Source organism: Pan paniscus, chromosome 8 (assembly GCF_029289425.2).
Source record: "Pan paniscus chromosome 8, NHGRI_mPanPan1-v2.0_pri, whole genome shotgun sequence".
Lineage (NCBI taxonomy): Eukaryota > Metazoa > Chordata > Mammalia > Primates > Hominidae > Pan > Pan paniscus.
In genome coordinates, this window is record NC_073257.2 from 55,193,114 (window position 1) to 55,202,595 (window position 9,482).

At 45.2% G+C, this 9,482-nt stretch overlaps 1 protein-coding gene and 1 pseudogene across 1 annotated transcript in view; one reads left to right on the plus strand and one right to left on the minus strand.

Moving 5' to 3' along the window:
- The window catches only part of LOC100996179 (cyclin-Y-like protein 2), a 67,142-nt gene extending 65,023 nt beyond the window's left edge, over positions 1-2,119 (minus strand). Inside the window, exon 1 of the transcript XR_010113174.1 lies at positions 1,997-2,119. The gene's annotated coding sequence lies outside the window, so the exon portion shown is untranslated. The remainder of the gene's footprint in view (positions 1-1,996) is intronic.
- A 179-nt stretch (positions 2,120-2,298) lies between these two features.
- Positions 2,299-4,453, plus strand: LOC100995717 (uncharacterized; annotated as a pseudogene).
- Positions 4,454-9,482: the final 5,029 nt, after the last annotated feature.

Below are 9,482 nucleotides of genomic sequence, written 5' to 3' on the forward strand. Positions count from 1 at the left end.
AGGTCTAAGGATCAACAATGACTGTCACCTTGGGATATTCATCCTACAGCCCCATGCCTAGAGGAACTAACCTTAGGATTCTGATGAGAAAACCATGCCTGAAGCCAAAATCCACCCCTTTTCTGCCTCCAATCCAAGGACAGAAATATACATGTACAGAATTCAAATAGCACACATAATTACAATCCTCATTTTATAAATAGTTTTGTCACTTGGAACAAATGCTATTTCCATGAATATGTACATTTTACATATCATCAATCCATTTATGAAACAACAAAGAGGGTCATAGAGACATGTAAACAAACAAGAAGCTCAGAACCCTGCTGAGGTATAATATAAAAACACCTGATTAAATAATCTGGAAGGAGGGTAAATGGTATGAAGAAATCAAAACAAGATGAATAGTTGAGCCACTCAAAGTTACAGGGAGCAAACTAAGTGGGAAAATAAATCGTTAACAGTTACAAAAACTGGAAATGTGCTTGTATATATGAGACAAATTGTCCATAAAATCAACTTGTTTATCTGACATTGGCTGGCAAGGATCTCCCTGTACTAGTAACACAGACATTCAACTAGATTAGGAGTCATCCAGCAAACTTTTCCTGAAAATGGCAAAACAGTAAACATGTTTGGAGCTGTGATCCACGTCATCTGTTCCATATTCTACTCGACCTCTGCAGCATGAGAGCAGCCATAGACAACACATAAACAAGTAAACAGGGTTACGTTTAAACAAAACTTTAAGTATAAAAGCAGTACTGATAGGGTTTTTGCATATGTTACTTTAATTATGACTTTAATTGCTTAAAGTATTTCCTGAAAACACTAAGTTGTTAACAAGTGTTAGTTATTTTTGTTTGAGAGAATTTCAAGAGATTGAAATTATCAACAGAGGAATGTGAAAGTCGTTGGGCATTAAGCTAAGCCATAAAAACTTTATCCTGAAAATCGTGGGGGTGTCCTTGAATGCCCACGAGTTTAATTTCCATTTTCTGCCTGAGGTTTTAAGGAGTATGCAGGATTAGGAGGGTAAACACTCATAGCTCATTAGTCTAACAGTGAAGAAACCACCAGGGCCTAGAGTAATGGAAAGGCAATGAAGTGAAAAGACAGTTAAAATGTGTAATTTTCCAAATACAGATCTGAGATATTTAAAAGGATTGTATGTGGTGGTTGGGTGCCATTACAAAGGAGGTGGATGAATTTTAGGCGTCTAGGTTTGTGGTGCTGATGGTTGGGCAGGGGACAAGCACACAGGGAAACAAGGAAAAAAGATGTATTCAGGTTTAGGTAAAAATATCACATGCTCAGTATCCAATTCCTGTTAAACACCTGGAGATGGGAGTCTGTGGTGCAAAGGGAGTTCGAGTTTAACTATACACGATTGGGTGATGCTGGCATGCAAGGAGAGATGAAGCCACGGATTTCATTAAGGACCCCAATCTGAATGTGGACCGCACACAAGAATCAGAACCAAAACCTGGACACAGCCAAGACTGCAGGTTTCTCTTCCCTTGCTCCAAATCCACTTTCAGAAGAATTAGAGAATAATTGACTAAAGAATGTAAGTAAACTCCAGGAAACAGGGTTCCACAGAAGCTGGGGAAAGGTCAGTACGTGGAAGAGAGAGATCAGTAGTACCTGCTCGCTACAAGGAGGCGCCTCCAAATGTCAATGCCTATTTTCAACAAGTGGGACCCAAAGTGATTCATGCCAGTGCTCTAAAATACACCTGACCCTCGAACAATGTGGGGGATATGGATGCTAACCTCCCACAGTCAAAAATCCAAGTTTAACTCTCAACTCCCCCAAAGCATAACTCCTAGCGGCCTGCGGTTGACCGGAAGTCTTTGTCACTAATAATACAAAAAATTAAGACCTATTTTGCCTGTTATTCACATTACACACTGAATATGCTGCTCCCAGCGGAGGCCGAGACTCCTGCCCGGGCGCCCCCTCACAGCCCCCACTCCAGCCTCCCCAGACTCACCCTCGGCAGGGCCACCTTCTTCTCATTTCAGTCTGGGGCCACATTCTCCGGGCCTGCGGGGCATGGCAGGAGGCAAAGCCAAAGGCAAAGTGGCCACAAAGCCACCTCCCCTGTGCGCCCACAGCTTCCGATTCTGGTGGGGGCGCTGGCTCCTGCCCCACCCCAGCATCTATACCCTGGTTCTGATAGGACGAGAAGGAACATTTCAGCCAGCCCTGATTGGGTCATATTATCCAATCAGAGTTGTTTTGTTCAGTGGCTCTCATCCAATCCGAACATGCCTTACAGGATATCTAGTTAAATAAGAGTCATTATAAATAGTTGCTCCGTGGGCTTTCCTCATTTCACCCTGCTCCAGGCAGCGTGGTTTGTATGGCTCCGCCCTGGGCAGGAGGAGAAAGAAGAGGGCCAGGCACCACGTGCCTTCACTCTCCCTGGATGCTGGAGGCTGCTCCACCGTGGGCAGGAGGAGAAGGAAGAGAACTGGGTGCCGCCTGCCTGCACTCTCTCCGGATGCTGGAGGCTGGAGGCAGTGAGGCAGCAACAGCGCGAGGCGACTTTGGAGCTGCCTCATACAGCGACCTCGCCTTCCGCTGCGCCTCCTCCCAGAACCCAAGAAGCCTGGAACCTGTGGCGTCCAGCCCTGAAAGGAGACGGCAACCCAGCCGCGCGTGAGTCCGGGAGTCTGGGATACCCGCGGCAGAGGAAGGACAGGCAGGAGTCTCGGCCTCCCGGGGAGCGACGTGCCGGGAAAGGCAGGAGGGCCCCAGCGGTGGGGGCGGGGGTTGCGCGCCGGGGAGGGCGGCCTCAGGCTGGGAGCCTGGCAGACCGTCTGACTCTCCCCGAGCCCCATCCCAGGCCGAGCCAGGACCCCTCTGATGCACAGGCGTCTCAGAAGCCCGTTTCTTTCTTGAATCCGGGGCCCAGTGCGGCTTGAACCTAGCCCCCGACCTCCTCCTCGCCCTCTCAGAGTCCGCTGGGGTGGGCGCTGGAGGAGCCCGGGTCGGAGAGGAGCCCTCCCCTTCTCTCCTGCGTGGAAGCCCTGCAGCCTCCGTTTCTTTTGGGACTGGGGTCCGGGGACTTCTGCCTGACCCGGGGTGAGAAAGGGAGCCCTGATCAGGACCCGGTGAGAGGGCGCTGGAGCCCGGGAGCGGCAGGAGCCTTGAGCGGCAGCCCGGGAAGAGGATGCGGTCACCTTCTGCCCCAGGTCCCCCACTGCCAGGATCTCTATCACCTTCTGGGGGTCCTGTCCCCTGGGGTCCCACCCTCCGGGCTGCCTGTGGGTATCTCTCATCTGGAACTGGAAATAACCCTCTTCATAGCACAGCTTAGCAAATATTTATTCGCCCATGCACCCCCCTTTTTTTTCCTTCATAGTGTTCTTTTTGTCTTGGGTCATTTGTGTTTTTCCTACATTGATGTGAAGCATTTTTAAAGACACTTTAGAGATTAGTCCTTTATTGGTTCATTTCTATTGTAGGTTGTTGTTTCCTACTCTGGTCTTTGTTGTTTAATTTCATTTTTAATTTCTTGCTTGGTTTAGTTCATGTAACAACATTTTTCTTAGAATATTTGTATCTGTGAAACAGAACATCTATTATTTCTGGGTTTTTTATTGTCTGATCAGATTGTGTATTAATGTAATGCTGGCTTCACGAAACAAATTGAAAAACCATCCCTTTCTTCTTTCTCTTTGAGAGAGAGTGAGCAGTGTCAATATTTTTTTCTTCCTTAAATATTTGGAACATTTTCAAAGTCTGATCCTGGTGTTTTCCTTGTGGAGCATTATTGTTGATTTGTTGGATTTTTAAAATTAGTTGGTTAATTTTGTTTAATATATATAGGAGTGTTCTTATTTTATGCTATTTTTGTGCCAGTTTTAGTAAGTTGGGTTTTCAGCATCTGTTGCGATCTCTGTTGTCAGACTTTTGATCATATGTATTTCACAAAATTCTCTGATTATCTTGTTATAATACTGTTATGTAGAGTTGTTGTTTTGATTCTGATACTGGTCACTTGTGTTCTTTCATCTTTTTTCCTTAATCAGTTTTGCCTGCACTCTCCCTGGATGCTGGAGGCTCGAGGCAGTGAGGCAGCAACAGCGCGAGGCGACTTTGGAGCGGCCTCATATAGCGACCTCGCCTTCCGCTGCGCGTCCTCCCAGAGCCTAAGAAGCCCGGAACCTGTGGCATCCATCTCTGAAAGGAGGAGACGGCAACCCAGCCGAGGGTGGACCGGGAGTCTGGGGTGCCGGCGGCGGAGGAAGGACAAGCAGGAGTCTCGGCCTCCCGGGGAGAATTTCACAAAATTCTCTGATTATCGTTATAACACTGTTACGTAGGCTGTTGTTTTGATTCTGATACTGGTCTCTTGTGTTCTTTAATCTTTTTTCCTTAATCAGTTTTGCTAGTGGTTTATTAACTATGTTGTTTATAAAAACAACTTTTAGCCTTGGTTTATTTGTGTTATTTTTTTTTCCATTTCATTGATGTTTGTTATCTTTATTATTGCCTTCATCCTGCATTCTTTGCACTTGATTTTTCTTTCTTGATTCTTGAGAAAGAAGTTGAGGTGCCGGGCACGTTGGCTTACGCCTGTAATCCCAACACTTTCGGATGCCAAGGTGGGTGGTCAGGAGTTCCAGACCAGCCTGGCCAACATAGTGAAACCCCCATCTATACTAAAAATACAAAAATTAACAGGGCGTGGTGGCAGACACCTGTAATCCCAGCTACTCGGGAGGCTGAGGCATGAGAATCGCTTGAACCTGGGAGGTAGAGGTTGCAGTGAGCCGAGATCGCCCCATTGCACTCCAGCCTGGGCAACTGAACAAAACTTCTTCTCAAGAAAAAAAAAAGAAGAAGTTGAGGTGATTGATTTTCAGTGTTTCTGGACTCCTGCCCTGCAGAGATCCTCTTGCTGTAACCTGTTTCATGTGAGGTAGAGTTTAGAAAATATTTATTGGCCTCTGTGCCTTACTTTTCTTCATATACTCTTCTTATTTTGTTGATTTATCTTTAGGGATTTTTTTCCTTATGTTAAATTGAAGGACTTATTGTTAAAATCTGTAAGTTAGCCCTTTATTGGCTTATTTTTGTCATAGGTTCTTGTTCTCTAGTTTGATTTTTGTTGTTTCATTTCTTTGTGTTCATAGTTGTATATAGTAATCTGGTTGATAATGATCTTGTATGCAGTAGCTTTGCTTAATTTATTTATTAATTGTAACACTTTATGTCATGTTAGGCTGTGCTGAGTGCTTCTGGGAGCAGCCAGGTTTCCATGAACTCCCAGTTTACTCTAAATACTCTAGCAGCCCACATGTGCACACACTGGATAATGTCATGCATGTAGAGCAATGATGCTGGGGAGGCACCGACTCTGTCATTCTGTGAATCCACCGCACAATCACAAACATTAGCATTAAAATAAAATGGACTGTTAGGCAACTGCAAAGGACTAATGCACCTATGTGGCACAAATGTGTCTTTCCGTATTCAAAGTACTTGTAAGAGCTTCAAGTTCCTCATACTCAGCCACTGACCGCAGGGTTCTTGGTACACAGGCATACATGCACAGACACACATACAGGCACACATATACACATGAATGCACATATGTGCACACATATTCACAGGCACATGCAGATGTGCACACACAGACCTGGGTGAGAAAGTCAGATGTACATGGAACAGCCCCTGCTTTGTAAGCTGTCTGGCTTTGTAGGGAGAAAGAGGTGAAACAACACACTTGTTATCTTGGAAGAGGAGATGAAGGGAGCAGAGCTGGATATGTCCAGTGGGGAGAAAGCTAGGAGCCACTCCACCGAAAATCGAGGTCTCCACGTGGATGATACCCACAAAACATTGGCAGGAAGGACACAGCCAGCACCACATCAGTGGTGACTTTCATGAGTGTCAACTGTGGCCATCCAAATTAAAGGCCTGGCAAGGATAAGTTAGCAACTGAACTTTCTGTATGTTACCTTATTAACTTTCTGTATATTAGCTTATTAACTTTCTGCAATCAAATGCTGATTAAGCATTTTCTGAGCCAAAAGCTTTGTGTAATTTGAATCTAGTGAAAAAATGTTATGCGTTTAACACTATAACTTGAGATCTAAAAACAAAAAAACAATTGCATAAGAATTGGTCAGATACCTTGTCTTTGAAACATACTGAAGTCTGCAAAATTAATCTGATAGCTCTGCGGTTGGTATGTGGCATAAGAAAATATTTGGCATGAAGGGGAGTAACACACCACATGTATCTAAGTAACAATGGAAAAAATGTTAACTCTAGACTTTGAATAATTACTCTGGAATTCATGTGTACAGAAATTCATTATGAATATATGTGGGCAAATTATTAACAACCCTCCCAAAAGCAGAAAGCTCAGACTCAGGAAGATCCATTTAAATGGAATGATTTGGGAAATGATTTCAAGCGCAACTCTGCATTGACTCAGCATTTATTAAGTCATACAGCAGGCTACTGGAGGCCTCACTGCAGCCTGGGCTGGTATTCAGTGTCCTCCTCCTTCCTTCTCAGTAGACTTCCTTGGCCTTGATAATAATACGTGTTAACAAACACAAATCTCAAAATACACATAATGTTTCTTCCCCCACAAGCCAGGGTATCAGCTCTGCAAATCTGATGACCCCAAGGTCAGTGGGGTTGACCAGGGACACTGTTCTGCATTCCTCCTCAGCTTCCAGATCCTGAGGAGCTCTGGGGCCTTCCTTCTGGACAGGGAACATGTCTGCCTGGCTTCCTCAGCCAGGTACGGGAGGCTTTGGGGACCTGTGTCTGTCTCTGGGAAGGAGGAAGGAGCCTGTGGCATCTTCCCTAAGCAAAAGCACATCCAGCCCATGGCCAAACTTCAGAGTGGGGCGAGGGGCCCAGCACAGCTCCTCCGTTCCTGCAGCAGAGCCCAGAAAACACATCTGATGTTGTGGCTGCCTCAAACCTACAAACACCATGGGTTTGAAGTGTCCTGTTGACATGGCCATGGCCACTTTCCCCGTGGACCGTGGCAAGTTTTTGTTTTTGGTTTTGTTGTTTGTTTGAGACAAGGTCTCACTTTGTGGCCCAGGCTAGAGTGCAGTGGTGCAAACTTGGCTCATTACAGCCTCCACCTCCTGGGCTCAAGCAATCCTTCCACCTCAGCCTCCCAAAGTGCTAGAATTCCAGGCTTGAGCCACCGTGCCAGGCCTTGTGTAGAAGTATTATACATTATCTTTAAAACGTAGTTTAGTGCTAATAATCTAAAATTGTGTTGCCATTTACTATTAATATGCCCTTTGTGGTGCATCTAATAAAATGCTTTGCTTCATAACCTGAAACAAAAAAACTTTCACTATATTTACTTGATCAGATCAACAACTATAGAAGTCTTAGAATAATGATATTCTCACTCAAAAGAAAAGCAACAACTCATCTTTAATGAAACTGTTTCTGTGTTTTATTAGTGGTTGAGAAATAACACATTCCTTCAGCAGTGGCAGCCGTCAGATACCATATGAATTTTTTATTTTTTTTTACTTTGATAAATCCTGAGGCTCTGTTGAGGAAGAAGCTTCCACAGTAGGCCCTAGGAGAGCTGCAGCCACCATGTCCACACTGTGTTATGCACAAATGGGAATGTAGTTTCCCAGAGAAAACAACTTCTGTGGGTAGATTTGTGATCGAAGTTTGTGAATAGCTTTAAAAATCCTTATGAAGGTCAGACACAGTGGCTCACGCCTGTAATCCCAGCACTTTGGGAGGCTGAGGCAGGCAGATCACCTGAGGTCAGTTCGAGACCAGCTTGACCAACATGGAGAAACCCCATCTCTACTAAAAATACAAAAATTAACTAGGCATAGTGGCACATGCCTGGAATCCCAGCTACTTGGGAGGCAGAGGCAGGAGAATTGCTTGAACCTGGGAGGCAGAGGTTGCAGTGAGCTGAGATCGCACCATTGCACACAAGCCTGGGCAACAACAGTGAAACTCTATCTTAAAAAAGAAAAGAAAAGAAAAAAAAAGACTGGGCATGATGACTCATGCCTGTAATCCCAGCACTTTGGGAGGCTGAAGCGGGCAGATCACCTGAGGTTGGGAGTTCAAGACCAGCCTGATCAACGTGGAGAAACCCCGTCTCTACTAAAAATACAAACAATTAGTTGGGCGGCGTGGCACATGCCTGTAATCCCAGCTACTCAGGAGGCTGAGGCACGAGAATCGCTTGAATCCGGCAGGCGGAAGTTGCGGTGAGCCAAGATCGCGTTACTGCGCTCCAGCCTGGGCAACAAAAGTGAAACTCCATCTCAAAAAAAAAAAAAAATCCTCAGGAAGATTATTTACTTATAATCTCCTCCTTCCTTAATTAGCAGTCTCAGCATTTCTGCAATAACCAAGTCTCAGCATCCAGTGAAGCAGCCTGCAACATGCGGGAGCTCAGGGCATTGCCACTGCACATGGGGCACCTGGTGGGACTTTGGCAAGGATTTTGTCATTAACACTGAGCAAAACTCTATGAAGACAGAGGCATTCTTTTAGATTAAAAACTAACAACATAAGGCGGGACGTGGTGGCTCACGTTTGTAATCCCAACACTTAGGGAGGTCAAGGGGGACAGATGACTTGAGCTGAGGAGCTCAACACCATCCTGGACAACATGGCGAAACCCGTCTCTACTAAAAATACAAAAATTAGCTGAGCGTCATGGTGCACACCTATAATCCCAGCTATTCAGGAGGCTGAGGTGGGAGAATCGCTTGAACCCAAGAGCAGAGGTAGCAGTGAGCTGAGATTGTGCCACCACACTCCAGCCTGGGCAACAGAGTGAGACGCCATCTAAAAAAAAAAAAAAAAGTTTTTTACAGAAAATCTTTAATTTCTATAGAAAATCTTCAGTATTCTATAGAAGAAAATTAAATATTACAAAATTGAAGATTAGAAAATTACATAGAGAGCCGGGCATGGTGGCTCACACCTGTATTCCCAGCACTTTGGGAGGCCAGGGTGGGTGGATCACCCAAGGTCAGGCATTCGTGACCAGCCTGGCCAACATGGTGAAGCCCCATCTCTATTAAAAATACAAAAAATTAGCCAGGTGTTGTGGCGGGCGCCTGTAATCCCAGCTACTCGGGAGACTGAGGCAGGAGAATCACTTGAACCCAGGACGCGGAGGTTGCAGAGAGCAGAGATTGCGCCACTGCACTCCAGGCTGGGTGACAAGAGCTAAACTCTGTCTCAAAATTAGAGAGAAAGAGAGAGACAGAGAGAAAGAAAAGAAAAGAAAAAGAAAGAAAAGAAAAAAGAAAAGAATGATTGATTCCATAGAGAAACAGGTATTTATCAATCTTCTTGATTCTGGTGCTCATGACAAGGCTGCAAGTTACTCAGTTCCACCGTCTTTTGCATCTGTGGTTGTGGTTGAAAGGAATGGCCTGAATCATGCACCTCATAACTCACAGAGTGGCCCCATGCCTTCCAGTTTTCTT